The following is a 24,039-nucleotide window of genomic DNA, read 5'->3' on the forward strand; positions in this document are numbered from 1 at the left end:
GCTTACGTGCTATTCCGTTCTACCGGCCAGAGGGGGACATTTATGCACTTTCAAGAGGAAGTCATAAAGGGCCTAATATTTGGGAACCAGCAGGCAGAGGGCCCCAGTACTTCTAGTACTGGCCCCCGTATTGTACCAGGGCAGCATTTTCCTGATGAAATCCCCTCCACTGGAAAAAAGGGCAGGACACAAAAAAGGTGCAAAGTTTGCTATAAAAAGGGAATAAGAAAGCAAACTATTTTCCAGTGTGACACTTGCCCCGACAAACCCGGCCTATGTATAAAGGAGTGTTTTAAAATATACCACACATCTATGGAATATTAGGTTCATAATTTCACCGTGCTTCGGGGGTCTTGCTAATGCCACATAGCACCCACCATTCATTCCACCAGAATCTGAGCCGCAAAATCCAAAAATCACTCCTTCCCTTCTGAGTCCTGCCATGCACCCAACTGGTATTTTTTGGTCACATGTGAGGCATTGCCGTACTTGGGAGATATTGGGGCACAGATTTTGGGGTGCTTTTTCTCCTTCATTCCTTGTGAAAATGAAAAATTTTGAGCCAGAACTGCATTTTTGTGTAAAAAAATGTAATTTTTCATGTTCACTGCCCAGTTTTATCAAAATTGGTGAAACCCCTGGGGGTTTGAAATGTACACTATACCCCTAGATGAATTCCCTGAGGGGTGTAGTTTGCAAAATGGGGTCACTTGTGGGGGGGTTCCACTGTATTGGTGCTTTGGGGGTCTTGCTAATGCGACATAGCACCCACCATCATTCCACCAGAATTTGTGCTGCAAAATCCAAATATCACTCCTTCCCTTCTGAGTCCTGCCACTTTTTGGTCACACATGAGGCATTGCCGTACTCGGGAGAAATTGGGGCACAGATTTTGGGGTGCTTTGTCTCCTTCATTCCTTCTGAAAATGAAAAATTTTGAGCCAGAACTGCATTTTTGTGTAAAAAAATGTAATTTTTCATTTTCACTGCCCACTTGTATCAAAATTGGTGAAACCCCTGGGGGTTTGAAATGTACACTATACCCCTAGATGAATTCCCTGAGGGGTGTAGTTTGCAAAATGGGGTGACTTGTGGGGGGGTTCCACTGTATTGGTGCAACATAGCACCCACCATTCATTCCACCAGAATCTGTGCTGCAAAATCCAAAAATCACTCCTTCCCTTCTGAGTCCTGCCATGCACCCAACTGGTATTTTTTGGTCACATGTGAGGCATTGCCGTACTCGGGAGAAATTGGGGCACAGATTTTGGGGTGCTTTTTCTCCTTCATACCTTCTGAAAATGAAAAATTTTGAGCCAGAACTGCATTTTTGTGTAAAAAATGTAATTTTTCATGTTCACTGCCCACTTGTATCAAAATTGGTGAAACCCCTGGGGGTTTGAAATGTACACTATACCCCTAGATGAATTCCCTGAGGGGTGTAGTTTGCAAAATGGGGTCACTTGTGGGGGGGTTCCACTGTATTGGTGCTTGGGGGGTCTTGCTAATGCGACATAGCACCCACCAAAATTCCACCAGAATCTGAGCTGCAAAATCCAAAAATCACTCCTTCCCTTTTGAGTCCTGCCATGCACCCAACTGGTATTTTTTGGTCACATGTGAGGCATTGCCGTACTCGGGAGAAATTGGGGCACAGATTTTGGGGTGCTTTTTCTCCTTCATACCTTCTGAAAATGAAAATTTTTGAGCCAGAACTGCATTTTTGTGTAAAAAATGTAATTTTTCATGTTCACTGCCCACTTGTATCAAAATTGGTGAAACCCCTGGGGGTTTGAAATGTACACTATACCCCTAGATGAATTCCCTGAGGGGTGTAGTTTGCAAAATGGGGTCACTTGTGGGGGGGTTCCACTGTATTGGTGCTTGGGGGGTCTTGCTAATGCGACATAGCACCCACCAAAATTCCACCAGAATCTGAGCTGCAAAATCCAAAAATCACTCCTTCCCTTCTGAGTCCTGCCATGCACCCAAATGGTATTTTTTGGTCACATGTGAGGCATTGCCGTACTCGGGAGAAATTGGGGCACAGATTTTGGGGTGCTTTGTCTCCTTCATACCTTCTGAAAATGAAAAATTTTGAGCCAGAACTGCATTTTTGTGTAAAAAAATGTAATTTTTCATTTTCACTGCCCACTTGTATCAAAATTGGTGAAACCCCTGGGGGTTTGAAATGTACACTATACCCCTAGATGAATTCCCTGAGGGGTGTACTTTGCAAAATGGGGTGACTTGTGGGGGGGTTCCACTGTATTGGTGCAACATAGCACCCACCATTCATTCCACCAAAATCTGTGCTGCAAAATCCAAAAATCACTCCTTCCGTTCTGAGTCCTGCCATGCACCCAACTGGTATTTTTTGGTCACATGTGAGGCATTGCCGTACTCGGGAGAAATTGGGGCACAGATTTTGGGGTGCTTTTTCTCCTTCATACCTTCTGAAAATGAAAAATTTTGAGCCAGAACTGCATTTTTGTGTAAAAAAATGTAATTTTTCATTTTCACTGCCCACTTGTATCAAAATTGGTGAAACCCCTGGGGGTTTGAAATGTACACTATACCCCTAGATGAATTCCCTGAGGGGTGTAGTTTTCAAAATGGGGTGACTTGTGGGGGGGTTCCACTGTATTGGTGCTTGGGGGGTCTTGCTAATGCGACATAGCACCCACCAAAATTCCACCAGAATCTGAGCTGCAAAATCCAAAAATCACTCCTTCCGTTCTGAGTCCTGCCATGCACCCAACTGGTATTTTTTGGTCACATGTGAGGCATTGCCGTACTCGGGAGAAATTGGGGCACAGATTTTGGGGTGCTTTTTCTCCTTCATACCTTCTGAAAATGAAAAATTTCGAGCCAGAACTGCATTTTTGTGTAAAAAATGTAATTTTTCATTTTCACTGCCCACTTGTATCAAAATTGGTGAAACCCCTGGGGGTTTGAAATGTACACTATACCCCTAGATGAATTCCCTGAGGGGTGTAGTTTTCAAAATGGGGTGACTTGTGGGGGGGTTCCACTGTATTGGTGCTTGGGGGGTCTTGCTAATGCGACATAGCACCCACCAAAATTCCACCAGAATCTGAGCCGCAAAATCCAAAAATCACTCCTTCCGTTCTGAGTCCTGCCATGCACCCAACTGGTATTTTTTGGTCACATGTGAGGCATTTCCGTACTCGGGAGAAATTGGGGCACATATTTTGGGGTGCTTTTCTCCTTCATACCTTCTGAAAATGAAAAATTTTGAGCCAGAACTGCATTTTTGTGTAAAAAAATGTAATTTTTCATTTTCACTGCCCACTTGTATCAAAATTGGTGAAACCCCTGGGGGTTTGAAATGTACACTATACCCCTAGATGAATTCCCTGAGGGGTGTACTTTGCAAAATGGGGTGACTTGTGGGGGGGTTCCACTGTATTGGTGCAACATAGCACCCACCATTCATTCCACCAGAATCTGTGCTGCAAAATCCAAAAATCACTCCTTCCCTTCTGAGTCCTGCCATGCACCCAACTGGTATTTTTTGGTCACATGTGAGGCATTGCCGTACTCGGGAGAAATTGGGGCACAGATTTTGGGGTGCTTTTTCTCCTTCATACCTTCTGAAAATGAAAAATTTTGAGCCAGAACTGCATTTTTGTGTAAAAAAATGTAATTTTTCATTTTCACTGCCCACTTGTATCAAAATTGGTGAAACCCCTGGGGGTTTGAAATGTACACTATACCCCTAGATGAATTCCCTGAGGGGTGTACTTTGCAAAATGGGGTGACTTGTGGGGGGGTTCCACTGTATTGGTGCAACATAGCACCCACCATTCATTCCACCAGAATCTGTGCTGCAAAATCCAAAAATCACTCCTTCCCTTCTGAGTCCTGCCATGCACCCAACTGGTATTTTTTGGTCACATGTGAGGCATTGCCGTACTCGGGAGAAATTGGGGCACAGATTTTGGGGTGCTTTTTCTCCTTCATACCTTCTGAAAATGAAAAATTTTGAGCCAGAACTGCATTTTTGTGTAAAAAAATGTAATTTTTCATTTTCACTGCCCACTTGTATCAAAATTGGTGAAACCCCTGGGGGTTTGAAATGTACACTATACCCCTAGATGAATTCCCTGAGGGGTGTAGTTTGCAAAATGGGGTCACTTGTGGGGGGTTCCACTGTATTGGTGCTTTGGGGGTCTTGCTAATGCGACATAGCACCCACCAAAATTCCACCAGAATCTGAGCTGCAAAATACAAAAATCACTCCTTCCCTTCTGAGTCCTGCCATGCACCCAACTGATATTTTTTGGTCACATGTGAGGCATTGCCGTACTCGGGAGAAATTGGGGCACAGATTTTGGGGTGCTTTGTCTCCTTCATACCTTCTGAAAATGACAAATTTGGAGCCAGAACTGTATTTTTGTGTAAAAAAAATAATTTTTCATTTTCACTGCCCAGTTGTACCACAATTGGTGAAACCCCTGGGGGTTTGAAATGTACACTATACCCCTAGATGAATTCCCTGAGGGGTGTAGTTTGCAAAATGGGGTCACTTGTGGGGGGGTTCCTAACTTTTAGCATCTTATGGTGCCTAGAAACCTACATGGTGCCTAAAAAATAATCTCATAAAAAGGAGGCTCCAAAATCAAGTAGGTGCTCCTTCTATTATGAAGCCTGTGGTTTGGTCACCGTGCACACTAGGGCCACATATAGGATATTTATGAAAACAAAAGAATTGGGGGAATCAATTTTTAGTCACATTTCTCTAGTAAAATGTACTGTGTTCCTTAGAAAAATGTATTAAAATTGCAAATCTGCAAAAAAAAAGAAATTTTGAAATTTCACCTACACTTTGTTTTAATTCCTGTGAAACACCTAAAGGGTTAACAAACTTCCAAAATGCTGTTTTGAATACTGTGAGGGGTGCAGTTTTTGAAATGGCATCATTTATGGGGGTGTCTCACATACAAGTCCCTCAAAGTCACATCAGAACTGAACTGGTCCCTAAAAAAATCAGTGTTTGAAATTTTCTTGAAAATTTGAGAATTTGCTATTCATATTGTAAGCCTCCTAGTGTCCCAAAAAATTAAAAGGAAGTTGAAATAATGATGTCAACATAAAGTAGACATATGGTCTATGTTAGTTATTCACTATTTTGAGTGGTAAGATTATTTGTCTCACAAGCAGAAAATTTAACATTTTGCAAATCGCTAAATTTTCCATTTTTTCACGATATTTTGGAATTTTTCACAAAAAAACACAGACTGTATCGACCCAAATTTACCACTAATTTGAAGTACAATGTGTCACGAAAAAACAATCTCAAAATCACTGGGATAAGTAAAAGCAAAAAAAAGTTATCCCCACTTAAGTGAGACATGTCAGATTTGAAAAAAAGGGCTCTGTCAGGAACGCAAAAACTGGCTCTGTCAGGAAGGGGTTAAAAGCATTTTAACTCAAAAATGGAATTTTTTTTGTAATATACTTTATATAAATTTTGACTACTGTAGTATTTGTGAAAGATCAATAGAAATAAAGATAAGTAAATTAATGAAATACATCTCACACAAAAACTACTGTATCCACAATTGGAAGTTTTAGAGTCTTCATACTTTCTTATACTGCAGTATGTGGCTCTATGCGTGTGATTTACATTCTAGGGAAAAAGATATTAGCATATGAGACAGACAAGGTTAATGGATGCATCCAGTGTGGAATGGGGTGGTGTCGGGAGAGGAGAGACAATACTGAGATCCACAAAACTTCTTAGCATATATTAGGGCTGCAACAGGAGAAGAAAGTGTTTCATCATAAATGTAACCTAAATAAATGTAAAGTTTTATATAGAATATCATAAAGATATCCAATTGCCATTTATACACATCTAATATGGAATCTGGGATCAGGTGGTGCTAAAAGTGCGCTCCTAAAAATGTTCTTATCCGGGGTGTTGCACTGAGCCACATTGCAGCCTGTGTTCAGTTCCTGGGCCGTGATCCAGATGTGGTTGAAGTTGCTGCATTCGTCACAAAGTACCGAGTCCTGTGAGGTTGGTCATAGAATGGCAACAGACTGTCAGTAATCATTTTTTTAATTTTTTTTTTTTTTAATTCAGTGCAAAGTTCCAGGGGCTCCTGTGCAGGGGCAAACGCAACATTTCTAGGGGGGGAGGGGGGGTAGTTCTGTACACAAAGACAAACACACATAAATAAACTATAGAAACCTGGAACTGACATAAAGCTCACCACATTGCCCTCCAAATAGTTTATATTAGAGATGTGCGGCGGCCACTTTTTCGGGTTTTGGTTTTGGATCTCCCTTCATGTTTTGGATCTGGATTGGTTTTGGCAAAACCACCCTTGCGGGTTTTGGTTTTGGATCTGGATTTTTTGGGAAAAATGCAAAAAATTGCTAAAATAACAGAATTTGGTCCTGTTTTTGCCCCTAAAGTATTATTAACCTCAATAACATTAGTTTCCACTCATTTCTAGTCAATTTTGATCACTTCACAGCTCACAAAATTGTTTTCATTTACTGTAGTTGGGCCAAAAGGTTATACCGAGGTAGCTGGATGACTAAGCTAAGCGACAGCAGTGGGCATCACATACATGTGGACCTTACACTTCCAACCTGGCACATCTTGGAAGCAGAGCGGCACTGCAGGGGCAGACAGGGTGGCAGTTTAATAAACTATCCCAAAAAAAGAGAAATGCTCCAAAAAGCAAAAAATACAAAGAGGTATCGGCCTTGTCATGACTGGTGGTAGCAGCTTCAGCACTTCTATCAGGTTGCTGATCTCCCACTATTTCCTCCTCCATCATCCTCCAAAAATGTGTTTTTATTTTATTTATTACATTTATTTATTTTTCTTACTTTACACTGGACACAGCCTGTCACACTGGACACAGCCCCTAGGACACTGGACACTGCCCCTGGACACAGCCCCTGGACACTGCCCCTGGACACTGGACACAGCCCGTCACCCTGGACACAGCCCCTGGACAATGGACACAGCCTCTGGACACAGCTCCTGTACACTGGACAAAGCCGTCACACTGGACACTGCCCCTGGACACAGCCCCTGGACACTGGACACAACCCCTGTGCACAGCCCCTGTACACTGGACACAACCCCTGTACACAGCCCCTGTACACTGGACACAACCCCTGTACACTGGACACAGCCCCTGTCACACTGGACACAGCCCCTGTCACACTGGACACAGGCCCTGTCACACTGGACACAACCCCTGTACACAGCCCCTGTACACTGGACACAGCCCCTGTACACAGCCCCTGTACACTGGACACAGCCCCTGTACACTGGACACAACCCCTGTACACTGGACACAGCCTCTGTACACTGGACACAGCCCCTGCACACTGGACACAGGCCCTGTCACACTGGACACAGGCTCTGTACACAGCCCCTGTACACTGGACACAACCCCTGTACACTGGACACAGCCCCTGTACACAGCCCCTGTACACTGGACACAGCCCCTGTACACTGGACACAACCCCTGTACACAGTCCCTGTACACTGGACACAGCCCCTGTACACTGGACACAACCCCTGTACACTGGACACAAACGCTGTACACTGGACACAGACCCTGTCACACTGTACACAGGCCCTGTCACACTGGACACAAGCCCTGTCACACTGAACACAGCCCCTGTACAGCCCCTTGTACACTGGCCGCTGCAGCCCCTGTACACTGGTCTTGTTTACAGCAGCCCCTGCAGACCCTAATTGAGTGAGCAGCAGCAAAATAATATATTATTATTATAGCACAGCACACAGCACAGAGCACAACCACCCTCTTCCGTCTCCTATGCTGGAGTAAAGATGGCGGGCGCGTGTGCGTCTTATATAGAATCCAGATCCCACGAGAATCCGACAGCGCAATGATGACATTTTGCCTCTTTTTCGGTCCGGAATTCAGGCGGGAACTCCCGAGCCGACTCGGATCCTGACTCGGATCACCATATTCGGATCTGTCGGACCCCGGCGATCCGAGCCCGCTCATCTCTAGTTTATATATATATATATACATACACATATATACGCCAGAATGATGCGACACTCCAGACCAGTCACACTTGGATATAAAAATGTTTTTTATTCAACGACGTTTGAATACCACAGTATTTTCATCAGGCTCAAAGTTAAATGCAACAAACACTCACATATAAATACCACTAGGTTGCGCTTCAGGAACAAGAGACACGGGTGCCGGAAGCAGCCATCCGGTGAGTGACACTGGTGAACGTAGCAGGCCAAGCCCTGGCTCGTTTCATCACTGGGACTTCGTCAGACGCCCTCTGATGAAGTCCCAATGACAAAACGCATCACTCTTTTAATACACCAGGAAATGCTTCTTCCTATCTCTTTGTTCTACCAAGATTTGTTACCCCCTTTGGACCCAGGAGGATTGCTTCATTTGGAGTGAGCTGCAGTCTAATTCAGGACTCTGGTGTTGTATATACCCCAGTGCACATTTGCAGGTGGTTTCCTGGACTCCAGTACTGTTGAAACAATCAAGGCCAGATTAACAATGGGCCTGATGGAGCTACAGCTCCAGGCCCGCTCAGGGCGGATTTTTCAATTCAGAATGAGGAATTCCTTATTGAAAAAGCCGCCCTGAGTGCGGCGAAACGTGTTTTTGAGGACCCTGTACCCCCTGAAGCTGAGGACCGGAGAGATATGCAAGCCGCAATCTGACTTTGCAATTTCAAACCTCTCAACTTGTCAGCTACACGGTTCCGACAGCACAGGCGGAGTACTGATGGAGTGATAACACAGCTCAGCCCCGCAATCACCCCTGGCTTTGGAGAGGACGAAGCCGCTGTGAACAGCGTAACCCAGCTTGCATCCCTCCCGCTGACTAGTGATCCAGTGTGAGACGGACAGGCGCTGTGAGGTGCAAGCAAGACTCCGTGCACACGCAGAGGTCGCCCCGCTAGACATTACCATTGGTGACGGACTGAGATTACCTGCGGACAGTCAGTGAGTACTGCATTTGTGCACACCTCCATCCCCCCATATTCTGGACCCCATTTACAAACGGAGTGCCTATTTGCCTACAATCAGCAACTCTCACTGCGAGTTTCAAACCATCTCCCAGCTAATTGATGGGACATTTATCCCGCAGTAGGGATTGACAGCAAGCTGCTGTGTAATTTGTGAAACAAAACTTTTTGATAATTTTTGCATTCCTGGGACCAGTACTGGTAATTATGAACATTTAATTCAAGCGGTTATCAATTGGTAACAATCCCCAGTTTTTAGCTTGCATGCATTCAATTAATTAATTGATTTTACTGTGATTTATTATTTGTTATTAAATTGTATTTTTTGTGTGTACATACGGCGTCTAGTGTTTTTTTCCTTTGTTCTTGTTCCTATTGGGGGCGGCATCCCTCTACCACAGAGCAGCCATTTGTACACGGCACACAACAGTCAGTCCCTAGTGCTCATACCTTGCCTTTCTACTGTAACTATGCTTGCCTATGGAATTCATCTGGTATGCTGTGACCCGCTTTATAAAATAGAGATGAAAGGCTTCATTTGAATCGCTGTGTATGTGAATCTTGTCACTATATATATATATATATATATATATATATATATATACACATACATACATACAGCGTAGTTAGTCCGTCTGCATCTCCGTTGCATGTTGAGTGCTCGTGTGATTACATTGTCATTTACTGTACTATAAGATCTAAAATTGGCACTCACACAATACCCTACACACTGAGTGCTAAAGTTGCTGTGAGAGATCCTCAAAATATCCGTTAAACAAGCCAGCTTTGCTCACAGCGACCGTTCTTTTATGCAAATACAGCCAAGTTAATTAATTGAAGCTTAGTTAAATATTGCACCCAAAAACAGAACAGTCGCTGTGAGCAATGCTGGCATTTTTTGTGGATATTTTGAGGATTTCTCACAGCAACATTGGCACTCAAAGAGGTAACACCCAGAATTTTCTATATTTTCCAACAAGGAATAAATCCTTTTTTCAGTGTGTGTAGATGCTGCTCAAACAGTCAAAGAGCAGCTTGTACCTGCTATGTTCTAATCAATGCACTTTAGCACACGGTTCCAGCAGACTGTGATCTGTACATAAATTGGACACATTTCTTTTCTAAAGTAAAATGACAGCTACACCAGAATACATTGATTGCCTTCACCCTCTCCAACCCTCTTTGTAACCCACTTTTGCAGCACAGAATTAACATCTAATGACTTCTCTGCACACTGTCTATTGTAAAACTCCATCTGAGACCATGACAGAGAATTTTATGATTTAGAACATGCAAGATCCAAGATTTCCATAAACTCACCATCAGGTATCCTTATGCTTACACCCTTAATCACTTAACTTAACCTATCTTAACCTAAATAAAGACACAGACACAAGTGCTGGCGCCTCAAATAAATGAATGTCAAATTTATTATTGACAACTGACTATTAACTATAAAATGATGGCGGCACCAAAGAACGGTCAGAGGAAAGAAAAGGGGGGTAAGGTCACCATACCATTCACACACCGCTGGTGATCAACTCTTCCTGCACAACCACCCGGGCCGGTGGTGGCAACCATCTTCTGTGCAAGAAGTATGGCTCATGACAATCGATGTCGGGAGAGCAAACCCACTATCTACACGCTATTTCATCTAGACAAATGACCGTTCTTTACCGCCGCCTAAAGAAAGGAATAGAAATAGGGATGGGAGGGTAGGGAAAGTTCCTCAAAGAGGCAGATTACACTCTTCACTATTCCCTCCTAGCCTGTCTACTCCTCCCCCAGCATCCCATTGGCTATAACCATCACAACACTTTTCATAGCCCCTATCAACCTATTACACCAATAGTGCAGCAACCAGAACCCTTCAGTGGTTTATGTCACCTCTGGCTTAGTTAGCCATCAGTTTTTCTTTAAAGTCTTATTGTACCTCATTTGCAGTTCAAGTTTGCATTTAGAGATCAAATGAATCATAAGTAATTTAATAAGCCATAACATACTTACAGGTTGATGTATTAAGCAGTAATAACAGTGGAGAAGTGGTCCAATGGAGAAGTTACTCCTAGCAAACTGAAGCGCAGTACATCAACCTATACAGTTAATGATCATCAGTATTTGCAGTTTTATTGTTCTGAAAGTGTGTAAAACGTGGTCATAATTAAAGTTTCCCTATTCAAATCTGTTTGCAGCTCTACATAACAGGAGGAAAGACCACAAATTTAGGACCTATTTCATGGTAGCACACAGTGGTCTAGGTTCATGCGTCTAAATGATTATCTTGTGCCAAAGTGCCTTTGCGATTCTGCTTGCAGTGGGTATTGAAAATAACAGTGGTTGACAAGAAATTACCATTTTGGGGTGGTAACAGGATGTGACAGCAAAAACATAGGCATTTCATGGACATTTGTGGGGTTTGTATATGCCAACAGCTGCATTCATGTACATGCAAAAACATGACACCTGCATCACTGCTGCAGTGTTCAGTCTGCGTAGCCATGGGTCTACCCTAGCAGTTATTGGTCCTCGTCATTGTGTAGAGTCTGTGCACTGTACGTGAATGATTTAGCAATTTTCACTGATCATCTTATCTTTTTTAACCCCTTCCCGACATTTGACGTATATATACGTCATGGCCGGGATGTACTTCCCGACACATGACGTATATATACGTCATGACTTCAAAGTGCCACTGCGTCTAGAGACGCAGTGACAGAGGGACGATGTCTGCTGTCCCTGACAGCAGACATGTCCCTGCATGCCCAGGGGGGGCGGCGATGCCGCCCCCCCGTCGGCGATCGCTGTGATTGGCTGTTCAATGTGAACAGCCATTCGCAGCGTTTTCCTGTGTTACCGGTGAATCAGACGCTCGGTAACACAGGTGTCAATCACCGCCGGGTGTGAGGGGGCATGAGGGGGTCATCGGTGACGACGACACCTCACCCCACCTGCCCCCAAGGCTGTGATTGGTCCGTCGGACCGACGGACCAATCACAGCCAAGGCGCGCCATTTAAACTAATGGTGACTGCGCTGCAGACGCCATTCCGGTCTGGAATTGCGTGCAGAGCGGTCACCGGCCACTCTGTCGTGATATACATACCTGAACCTTGCCTGATACTTACCTGATCACCGCTGATCACCGCTGGTAGCGTGCTGCCAGCAGTTGGATGCTTCCTGGATCTTGTGACTTCCTGTGTCCTGCTGCTGCAGTGTCATAGAGTCACAGATCGTGAGAGATAGTGAGAGATAGTGACAGAGAGTGACAGAGAGTGATAGAGAGTGATAGAGAGTGATAGAGAGTGATAGAGAGTGCTATATTTTGTGTCTGCTGCACCCCTTTTGTGCTGATCAGTATATCTGTGCTGATCAGCAACTTTTTTTTTTTTTATATATATGCCTGTCAGTTGCACCAAAGGTTGTGCTGCCTGTGCAACTGACTGCTGCCCCCCCTTTTGTGCTGATCAGTTTAAATTAATTAACTGATCAGCAACTTTTTGGGAGTCCAGGTTTTTTTTTTATATATATACCCTGTCAGGTTGCACCCGCAGTTGTCTGCCTGCTGCCCCTCACTGCTAATCAGTGTCGCATCACTGCATCACTGATCTGCAGTTTTTTTTTTGGGGGGGGGATTGCAGTGGGGTTTTGTTTTCACACCCACGTTGCTTTTGTTGGTGCTTTTGTGGGTGTCCTGTGGCCGCTGATCAGTGACGTACATCACTGAACAGCATTTTTGGCACAGGGTTGATATCTTTTTTTTTCTGCAGTTTTTTTAAATTTTTTTTTTTTTGGAGAGTGCTGTGGTTTATTACACCCACGTTGCTTTTGTGGGTGTCCTGTGGCCGCTGATCAGTGACGTACATCACTGAACAGCATTTTTGGCACAGGGTTGATATCATTTTTTTTCTGCAGTTTTTTTAAATTGTTTTTTTTTTGGAGAGTGCTGTGGTATTTTTTTTTTTTAAATTGTTTTTACACCTGTTGCCTTTGAGCGCTGTTCAGTGACGGACGTTACTGACCAACATCTGTGCTCAATTTTTGGCGCAGGACCTTTTTTTTTTTTTTTAACCCCTTCAATTTTTTTTTTTTTTTTATTGGGATCAAATTCCTGTATAAAGTATTTTTTTTCTGCACTACATACACACTACACACTACATACCCCCCGTGTTGAAATAAAGTTTGTACCCCCCCTACACTATACATGTGTTGAAACATTACACTTACAGAAACACAAAAATAAAAATGTCATCCCAAATGTCATCCCAGTCATCCAGAAGAATGTATTCAGCGGAGTAGGCATATGCCATGCTTGCCTCTGACTCTGACACAGCCAGTGATGCAAGCGGGGAATTTGAAGGATTCGTCTTAAGCTCCTCTTCCTCCTCTAGTGATGAGGGACCCCCTCAAAGACGCCCCCGTAGAGCAGCTGAGACCCCCCCCAAATGATTGATCCCGTATGGACCCCACCACCAGACAATTTTGAGCCTCAGGTTCCTGAGTTTTTGGCCATCCCAGGAATCCAATTTGATTCAACAGGTCTCAGAGAAATTGACTTTTTCAAATTATTTTTCTCTGATGATTTTATAAATTTAATGGTGGACCAAAGTAATTTATATGCCCAGCAGTTTATTGCTCAAAACCCCACGTCATCATTTGCTAGGTGGACCCCTGTAGATGCAGTAGAGATGATGACGTTTTGGGGTCTGGTGTTACATATGGGCATAGTAAAAAAGCCAGAAATTAGGCAATATTGGAGTACAGATGTTCTGTACAGCACCCCACTTTACCGTATGGCCATAACTCGGACTCGTTTTGAGATAATCCTTAAATTTTTACATTACACCGATAATGCACAGTGCCCACCCAGAGATGATCCCACCTTTGACCGGCTATTCAAAGTCAGGCCGGTCATTGATCATTTCAGTGCCAAATTTGCAGAGATGTACATCCCTGAAAAATTTATTTGTATCGACGAGTCCCTTATACATTTTAAAGGAAGGGTTAAATTCCGCCAGTACCTTCCCAGTAAGAGGGCAAGGTATGGCATAAAAATGTATAAACTGTGTGAAAGCACCTCAGGGTACACCCACAGGTTTAGGGTATATGAAGGGAAGGATTCAAGAATTGAACCGCCAGAATGCCCCCCCTCCCTCGTAGGTGTTAGTGGAAAAATTGTCTGGGATTTAGTGCACCCCTTCCTGGATAAAGGTTATCACCTCTATGTGGATAACTTTTACACTAGCATCCCCCTGTTTAAGGCCCTTGGTTCAAGAGGTACAGCAGCTTGCGGTACTGTGCGCAAGAACCAAAGAGGCCTCCCAAAAACGCACATTGCCCAAGTACTGAGAAGGGGTGAAAGCAGGGGAATATGCACCGAAAATATGTTGTTGGTCAAATATAAGGACAAGAGGGATGTCCTTATACTGACAACAATTCATGGAGACAGTACCACCTCCATCCCTGTACGAGGTACCAGTACCCACACCTCAAAACCTAATTGTATCCTAGATTACAATAAGTACATGGGCGGAGTGGATCTTTCAGATCAGGTACTGAAGCCATACAGTCCCCTGCGCAAAACAAAAATCTGGTACAAGAAGCTGGCCGTGTATATCATCCAGATGGCACTGTATAACGCTTACGTGCTATTCCGTTCTACCAGCCAGAGGGGGACATTTATGCACTTTCAAGAGGAAGTCATAAAGGGCCTAATATTTGGGAACCAGCAGGCAGAGGGCCCCAGTACTTCTAGTACTGGCCCCCGTATTGTACCAGGGCAGCATTTTCCTAACGAAATCCCCTCCACTGCAAGAAAGGGCAGGACACAAAAAAGGTGCAAAGTTTGCTATAAAAAGGGAATAAGAAAGGATACTATTTTCCACTGTGAAACTTGCCCCGACAAACCCGGCCTATGTATAAAGGAGTGTTTTAAAATATACCACACATCTATGGATTATTAGGTTCATCATTTCACCGTGCTTCGGGGGTCTTGCTAATGCCACATAGCACCCACCATTCATTCCACCAGAATCTGAGCTGCAAAATCCAAAAATCACTCCTTCCCTTCTGAGTCCTGCCATGCACCCAACTGGTATTTTTTGGTCACATATGAGGCATTGCCATACTCGGGAGAAATTGGGGCACAGATTTTGGGGTGCTTTGTCTCCTTCATTCCTTGTGAAAATGAAAAATTTGGAGCCAGAACTGCATTTTTGTGTAAAAAATGTAATTTATTATTTGCACAGCCCAGTTGTATCAAAATTGGTGAAACCCCTGGGGGTTTGAAATGTACACTATACCCCTAGATGAATTCCCTGAGGGGTGTAGTTTGCAAAATGGGGTCACTTGTGGGGGGGTTCCACTGTATTGGTGCTTCGGGGGTCTTGTTAATGCGACATAGCACCCACCAACATTCCACCAGAATCTGTGCTGCAAAATCCAAATATCACTCCTTCCCTTCTGAGTCCTGCCATTTTTTGGTCACACATGAGGCATTGTCGTACTCGGGAGAAATTGGGGCACAGATTTTGGGGTGCTTTGTCTCCTTCATTCCTTGTGAAAATGACAAATTTGGAGCCAGAACTGCATTTTTGTGTAAAAAATGTAATTTTTCATTTGCACTGCCCAGTTGTATCAAAATTGGTGAAACCCCTGGGGGTTTGAAATGTACACTATACCCCTAGATGAATTCCCTGAGGGGTGTAGTTTGCAAAATGGGGTCACTTGTGGGGGGGTTCCACTGTATTGGTGCTTCGGGGGTCTTGCTAATGCGACATAGCACCCACCAACATTCCACCAGAATCTGAGCTGCAAAATCCAAAAATCACTCCTTCCCTTCTGAGTCCTGCCATGCACCCAAATGGTATTTTTTGGTCACATGTGAGGCATTGCCGTACTCGGGAGAAATTGGGGCACATATTTTGGGGTGCTTTGTCTCCTTCATTCCTTGTGAAAATGAAAAATTTGGAGCCAGAACTGCATTTTTGTGTAAAAAATGTAATTTTTCATTTGCACAGCCCAGTTGTATCAAAATTGGTGAAACCCCTGGGGGTTTGAAATGTACACTATACCCCTAGATGAATTCCCTGAGGGGTGTAGTTTGCAAAATGGGGTCACTTGTGGGGGGGTTCCACTGTATTGGTGCTTCGGGGGTCTTGCTAATGCGACATAGCACCCAACCAACATTCCACCAGAATCTGTGCTGCAAAATCCAAATATCACTCCTTCCCTTCTGAGTCCTGCCATTTTTTGGTCACACATGAGGCATTGTCGTACTCGGGAGAAATTGGGGCACAGATTTTGGGGTGCTTTGTCTCCTTCATTCCTTGTGAAAATGAAAAATTTTGAGCCAGAACTGCATTTTTGTGTAAAAAATGTAATTTTTCATTTGCACTGCCCAGTTGTATCAAAATTGGTGAAACCCCTGGGGGTTTGAAATGTACACTATACCCCTAGATGAATTCCCTGAGGGGTGTAGTTTGCAAAATGGGGTCACTTGTGGGGGGGTTCCACTGTATTGGTGCTTCGGGGGTCTTGCTAATGCGACATAGCACCCACCAACATTCCACCAGAATCTGAGCTGCAAAATCCAAAAATCACTCCTTCCCTTCTGAGTCCTGCCATGCACCCAAATGGTATTTTTTGGTCACATGTGAGGCATTGCCGTACTCGGGAGAAATTGGGGCACAGATTTTGGGGTGCTTTGTCTCCTTCATTCCTTCTGAAAATGAAAAATTTGGAGCCAGAACTGCATTTTTGTGTAAAAAATGTAATTTATTATTTGCACAGCCCAGTTGTATCAAAATTGGTGAAACCCCTGGGGGTTTGAAATGTACACTATACCCCTAGATGAATTCCCTGAGGGGTTTAGTTTGCAAAATGGGGTCACTTGTGGGGGGGTTCCACTGTATTGGTGCTTCGGGGGTCTTGCTAATGCGACATAGCACCCACCAACATTCCACCAGAATCTGTGCTGCAAAATCCAAATATCACTCCTTCCCTTCTGAGTCCTGCCATTTTTTGGTCACACATGAGGCATTGTCGTACTCGGGAGAAATTGGGGCACAGATTTTGGGGTGCTTTGTCTCCTTCATTCCTTGTGAAAATGAAAAATTTTGAGCCAGAACTGCATTTTTGTGTAAAAAATGTAATTTTTCATTTGCACTGCCCAGTTGTATCAAAATTGGTGAAACCCCTGGGGTTTTGAAATGTACACTATACCCCTAGATGAATTCCCTGAGGGGTGTAGTTTGCAAAATGGAGTCACTTGTGGGGGGGTTCCACTGTATTGGTGCTTCGGGGGTCTTGCTAATGCGACATAGCACCCACCAACATTCCACCAGAATCTGAGCTGCAAAATCCAAAAAGCACTCCTTCCCTTCTGAGTCCTGCCATGCACCCAAATGGTATTTTTTGGTCACATGTGAGGCATTGCCGTACTCGGGAGAAGTTGGGGCACAGATTTTGGGGTGCTTTGTCTCCTTCATTCCTTGTGAAAATGACAAATTTGGAGCCAGAACTGCATTTTTGTGTAAAAAATGTAATTTTTCATTTGCACAGCCCAGTTGTATCAAAATTGGTGAAACCCCTGGGGGTTTGAAATGTACACTATACCCCTAGATGAATTCCCTGAGGGGTGTAGTTTGCAAAATGGGGTCACTTGTGGGGGGGTTCCACTGTATTGGTGCTTCGGGGGTCTTGCTAATGCGACATAGCACCCACCAACATTCCACCAGAATCTGAGCTGCAAAATCCAAAAATCACTCCTTCCCTTCTGAGTCCTGCCATGCACCCAAATGGTATTTTTTGGTCACATGTGAGGCATTGCCGTACTCGGGAGAAATTGGGGCACAGATTTTAGGGTGCTTTGTCTCCTTCATTCCTTGTGAAAATGACAAATTTGGAGCCAGATCTGCATTTTTGTGTAAAAAATGTAATTTTTCATTTGCACAGCTCAGTTGTATCAAAATTGGTGAAACCCCTGGGGGTTTGAAATGTACACTATACCCCTAGATGAATTCCCTGAGGGGTGTAGTTTGCAAAATGGGGTCACTTGTGGGGGGGGGGGGTTCCACTGTATTGGTGCTTCGGGGGTCTTGCTAATGCAACATAGCACCCACCAACATTCCACCAGAATCTGAGCTGCAAAATCCAAAAATCACTCCTTCCCTTCTGAGTCCTGCCATGCACCCAAATGGTATTTTTTGGTCACATGTGAGGCATTGCCGTACTCGGAAGAAATTGGGGCACAGATTTTGGGGTGCTTTGTCTCCTTCATTCCTTGTGAAAATGAAAAATTTGGAGCCAGAACTGCATTTTTGTGTAAAAAAATTAATTTTTCATTTTCACTGCCCAGTTGTACCACAATTGGTGAAACCCCTGGGGGTTTGAAATGTACACTATACCCCTAGATGAATTCCCTGAGGGGTGTAGTTTGCAAAATGGGGTCACTTGTGGGGGGGTTCCTAACTTTTAGCATCTTATGGTGCCTAGAAACCTACATGGTGCCTAAAAAATAATCTCATAAAAAGGAGGCTCCAAAATCAAGTAGGTGCTCCTTCTATTATGAAGCCTGTGGTTTGGTCAACGTGCACACTAGGGCCACATATAGGATATTTATGAAAACAAAAGAATTGGGGGAATCAATTTTTAGTCACATTTCTCTAGTAAAATCTACTGTGTTCCTTAGAAAAATGTATTAAAATTGCAAATCTGCAAAAAAAATGAAATTTTGAAATTTCACCTACACTTTGTTTTAATTCCTGTGAAACACCTAAAGGGTTAACAAACTTCCAAAATGCTGTTTTGAATACTGTGAGGGGTGCAGTTTTTGAAATGGCATCATTTATGGGGGTGTCTCACATACAAGTCCCTCAAAGTCACATCAGAACTGAACTGGTCCCTAAAAAAATCAGTGTTTGAAATTTTCTTGAAAATTTGAGAATTTGCTATTCATATTTTAAGCCTCCTAGTGTCCAAAAAAATTAAAAGGATGTTGAAATAATGATGGAAACATAAAGTAGACATATGGTCTATGTTAGTTATTAACTATTTTGAGTGGTATGATTATTTGTCTCACAAGCAGAAAATTTAACATTTTGAAAATTGCTAAATTTTCCATTTTTTTACGACATTTTGGTATTTTTCACAAAAAAACACAGACTGTATCGACCCAAATTTACCACTAACTTGAAGTACAATGTGTCACGAGAAAACAATCTCAAAATCACTGGGATAAGTAAAAGCAAAAAAAAGTTATCCCCACTTAAGTGATACCTGTCAGATTTGAAAAAAAGGGCTCTGTCAGGAAGGCAAAAACAGGCTGCGGCGGGAAGGGGTTAATGGGCGCCAGCTTCACTTACAATGATTGGCAATATTGTAGCATAAAGAGAATTGGAATTGCAAATGCATTTTCAGTACAAAAATGAAATAGGGGAACGGGGATGTTCAGATGCTCACAGAGCTCCCATCCTCTTTCTCCATACATTATAATCTTTATAGCAATATTAGGGCATCAAACTGCTTCCACTGGTGCCCAATATGACTTCTAGGGTGAAATTTACTAAGATGTGAAATACACTTCACAGGTCATGTTGCTATGGACAACCAATCACATCCTGTCTACTATCTTCTAGATGGTGGTAAATAAATAAGTAAATAGTAGCTTCTGATTGGTTGCCCATAGCATGGGCCAACATGTATATGGGAAGCTGAGAAAGCTTGGGAGGACTATAATACAATGTAACCAGATCTGAAAAGGTAAGTATTATCCCACTTCCCCAGCCCAATTCACAGTGTGTTTTGAGTCGTGTAATGGTATGGCATGATGCAAACCACCTGAATAATATCAAACGTATCATCAGGGAAGAATGGGAATACATCACCCCAAACAACTAGTGAGCCTGGTAGATACTTGCCCTAACAGACTGAAGGCTGTTATTGGGGGTTCTACCAAGTAATCGTCTGCAGGGAGTTGAATGTATAAGCAAGCAGCATTTTCCAGATTTTTTTCCCCTCAAGACCAGGGGCAGACGCCGAGGGGATGCAGAGAGGCTAGAGAGCTCCTCTCTGCCCTGAGGAGCGGTGGCGAGTGGCCGCTCTGCCGCTCTGTAAATGTCAGTTAGACTAACAAACTGTGTGACAGCAGGTGCCTGGCGGCTGCCACCCTTGACAGATGCCACCCCTAGGCCCGTGCCTCATGGATCTAGTGAAAAATCTGGCCCTGGCTGACAGCCCACACACAGAGCAAGGTGTCAGCTCTGTGTGCTGAGTGATCTGACAGCACAAGTGTTTTCCTGTGGAGAACACTGTCAACCAGCAAGATTGCTGGACACTGCCATTCAATCTTGGACAGTGACAGCGATGTGCGGGGACGGGCATTGCTGTCGCTATGTCCCCTACACACACACACTGATGTAGGGGCATTTTCTAAGCAACTTTGCCAAACTAAGCAAAGTCGCTTAGAAAGTGCCTTAATATCGGCATGTGTGTAGGCCCTATTACACTGCACACATAAAGGTAATCTTCACATATGTGTGATAATGTGATGATCTAATTTGTATTTGCAATCTTTTCTTGTGTGTGTGTGTATATTTATATATAGTCCATGGGTCCCCACAATATAATGTGGGAAGTGGAGCACTAAACGTAATGATGTGTTTATTTCAACATAAGCATCATGTCACATTATGGCCATTAGTAATCCATCATGCCCTGACATTTCGGTCCTTATTTGGACCTTTATCAAGGAGCTTTTTATGATCGGGAAGGTCAGGAACAGCGTCACCTTCAGGGGCTTATCCAGATACAACGATGTATGCAGTTTCCCCAATTTAGTGTGAGTGCGATCTCAACTGGACTATATATAACCCCTCAATACACTTTTTGCATTTGAAAACGTCTCCTGAGTGCCGTTCTTTCCCTAATTAGGATATATATATTATATAGGATATAATTTGGATATATATATATATAAATGCAGTAGGTGCGGCACTCACGGCGTAATAAATAAGCAGTAGACAGTAGTTGTATCTCAACGTTTCAATTTCATTATAGAAATTTTCATCAGGAATTCTATAATGAAATTGAAACGTTGAGATACAACTACTGTCTACTGCTTATTTATTACGCCGTGAGTGCCGCACCTACTGCATTTATATTTGTCTTTACCGGACTGTGATGGCACCAGCTGCAGTTACCTTACCTTCCAGGAGTGCCAGACCCAGCATCTACTACTATATATATATATATATATATATATATATATATATATATATATAATGAAATACACCACCCAGTAAGTAACATTAAATTAATTAAACTTGATCATTTTCACATACAGCAACGATCTTAATATTTTTCTCTAAAGCAAACAAATAACAACAATTCACTAGTCTATTCAGTGAATCATCAAGATGCTTTTCAGAACTATAAATTCTAAGGATGAATTTGCCAAACACAATTAAATTTCTTAATGATTTGCTTGTTTACTACACGACACAGGCAGTGATAGCATCAGATTAATATGTATGAGCTGGCTCCATCAAATATGCATTAAATATTGCAAGTCTTGGGCGTTTGTGCAAGTCAGAGCTACCTGCTTTGTACTCTGCATGAGAAATTATAGTTGGATTCTAAGAATTAAGCACACATACAATGACTGTCCCATTTACCATTTGTAGAATGTCAAAGCATGCTTGGCAGACAAATCACCTTTATTCATAATGGCGCGAGCCAACAAAAGACTAGTCCATGAGGAAACAGCTCCGTTTATGTTTGCTGTTGAATATAATTAGATTGGCATATGCTGGGGAAAACTTCAGTTAAATTTAATACCGTTAAATAAAGCTCTTGTGTCTCATTAAACGCAACCATTGAGTCCAGTGCTGGGACATGTAAGTCACCGCACTTCTCTAACACAATTGCTTCCAGGAATGGAGAAACCATCTGTTTATATATATCTCACCTAAGACTTGTTCTCTATACATGTTACATTAAGCTCCCAAAGAGTGCATTATTTTTTAAAGCTTGTCTATTTGCCTCCAGCAAATATCTCTCTTCTCAGCTCCCTGTTCTATGTGCTTTAAATAGTCTGTCTGTTTTAGCACAATCTTTTGAAGTATAAATATTCTATAAATGAGAGTGGCTGTCTAGACCGCTGCGTTTGAGAGCTTTAATGGGTATAAAAAAGATTAATCCTACACAGATAGAGGTATTGACCTTCTCTAGAAGTGTAGCATTGTCTACCGGGGAAGCTACGACACTTAGGGTGAAGATAAATGTACTAGGAGCACTTAGGTCTAAAATAGATTTGTGCAAATTACAGTACCTAAAATGCCTTTTTTTTTTGAGAAATAAAACCAAGTATTCCTTTTCATCCAGGCAAGCAGGACTTGTTGAAAAATGTATTTTTATAGAACCATGCCAACTTTTCTTATGACCGACAAAAGCTAAATATTTAAGCCAAAGAAATAAGTATTACTGTATATTTTTTTTTTTGCTGATGACATTGCGCCATGATTAATGTAACAGGGGATTTTGGATAATGATCATTCACAAAGTACTAGTGATATGAGAGAGGCGCTTCATACCTCAGCTGTATCATTGGGTTCCGAGTGAATTAATAGGCTGCATTCGTCATGAATATTCGTCGATGCCGTATGCAGTGATTGTATGCTTTGTCTTCATTATTAACTCAGACTACAAATGACTGCTTCTTCTATAACTGTTCTGGTTACACAGTGAATAAAAAAACGGTACTCTTTACCTAGATGGCGCCCAAGATTTGGATCTTGGGCATCGTAAGGTAAAAAATCGCGTCGCGAGCCCGCGTGGGGCGGCGGTACGCGTCCTCCGACCTTTTCATACCCCCACTATCCACGTCGGCGTGGAGTGGAGAATAGAAAGTGTGGTATCCGCGTCCCCTTGCGGGCTCCACAGGTATCCGCGTCCGCTCGCCACGCTTTGGGCTCGGTGGCTCGCTGCACTCACCACACTTTCTATTCTCAACTCCACACTGACGTGGATAGTGGGGGTATGAAAAGGTCGGAGGACGCGTACCGCTCCCCCTCGCGGGCTCGCTGCGCTCGCCACGCTTCGGGTTGACGTTGATCGTGGGGTGGCGTTAACAATTGGGGGGGCCATTTCACACTTGAGGGTGGCTATTTGGGCTCTGTGGGCCATTTAACATTGTTCCCTGTGTAAAATCGGGTCAATTGGGCCATTTAACATTGTTCCCTATGTAAAATCGCGGTAATCGCGTCGGTCGCATCACATGCGATTTTTGGTCGCATGCGATGCGACCAACGCGATTTACATTTTAACATGCATTTCTATGTGAAATCGCGGGCATCGCATCGGTCGCATCGCATGCCATTATAATGGCATGCGATGTACATGCGATGCCCGCGATGGGTGCCGTTCTAGGTAAAGAGTACCTCAAAACTTATAACAATGTAAAACATCATAAAAATATCAAGTTGTATAGTGTTTTTCATGGCTATACAGGGTATCTACGGCTACATGGATTTACTCTGTAAAGCTGGATACACTGGATAAAGTGACAGGAAATTGTTCTAACCTTGTAATGAAAGCTCATCAGCGGTGATTGCTGGTACACACTGTTATTGTTAATGAAGGATGCAATGACCACTGTTCTATCCTTCATTAGCAGACATTGGGCCACTAGCATTGTTGCTAGGTTTAATGTGCAGCACATATCACCAGTATACAGTGAGCGGCACAGGAGACATGCTGATCCATCTGACCGGGCAGTATATCACTCATGTGTGCCCAGCTTTACATTGCTCGCTTTTATACCTATTGTTTTGTTTCTAATCTAATCTTGCCTTTGTTTTCCCTGTGTTTTTTTTTTTTATTATTCCTTTCCATTTTATTTTCTCCAATCTTCTTTTTTGGCTATATATATATAATTTATTTACTATCAGTGCCTTTTACCAAGTAACTTCTTTGTATCCTCTTTCTATTTCCTTGTGAATCATTTCTTT

This window comes from Crinia signifera, chromosome 1 (genome assembly GCF_055691185.1).
Source record: "Crinia signifera chromosome 1, ASM5569118v1, whole genome shotgun sequence".
NCBI classification, from domain to species: Eukaryota; Metazoa; Chordata; class Amphibia; order Anura; family Myobatrachidae; genus Crinia; species Crinia signifera.